The 495-nt window shown below is 67.1% G+C and overlaps 1 long non-coding RNA gene across 1 annotated transcript in view; it reads right to left on the bottom strand.

Moving 5' to 3' along the window:
• The window catches only part of LOC113949669, a 54,724-nt gene that overhangs the window by 28,164 nt on the left and 26,065 nt on the right, over positions 1-495 (bottom strand). The window lies entirely within an intron of this gene.

Raw genomic sequence — 495 nt, 5'->3', positions numbered from 1 at the left:
GGGGGGGAGCAGGGAAGGAGGGAGAGAGGGAGAGAAATGTCACCCGTAGCCCGGGCCCGCGGGGGAGAGGTGGCGCGTTAGAGATGTGTGTGGGAGAGCGAGAGAGAGAGAGAGAGAGAGAAAGAGAAAGATAGAGAGGGGGAGCGAGACCTCCGCCGGCCCCGCGAACTTGTCAAGGTAAAGGCGCTGGTGGGGATACGGGGGGTGGTGGATAGCGGGGGAGGGGGGGGGAGACGACAGCGGGTTTTGGGAAGGTAGGGAAAGGGTTTTGGGAAGGTAGGGAAAGGAAGCCCGGCGGGGGGAGGGGGATGTGCGCCAAGAGGACCTGAGGAAAATATGAACAGCGCCTCCCCCACATTGTCCCCCCCGCCGTCCCCCTGCGCCTCTAAGGACCCCCGCGGCTCCCGCAGCGCTCAGGTTGCAGCGTGACCCCCTTTGCCCCCCCCCACCCCCCCCCGTCTCCCCCCATCTCCCCCCATAGCCGCGCACCCCGCC

This window comes from Corapipo altera, unplaced genomic scaffold (genome assembly GCF_003945725.1).
Source record: "Corapipo altera isolate COAL_440 unplaced genomic scaffold, ASM394572v1 0, whole genome shotgun sequence".
NCBI classification, from domain to species: domain Eukaryota; kingdom Metazoa; phylum Chordata; class Aves; order Passeriformes; family Pipridae; genus Corapipo; species Corapipo altera.
Note: the sequence above shows the minus strand (reverse complement) of the source record. Positions and strands in the feature narration are given on the sequence as shown.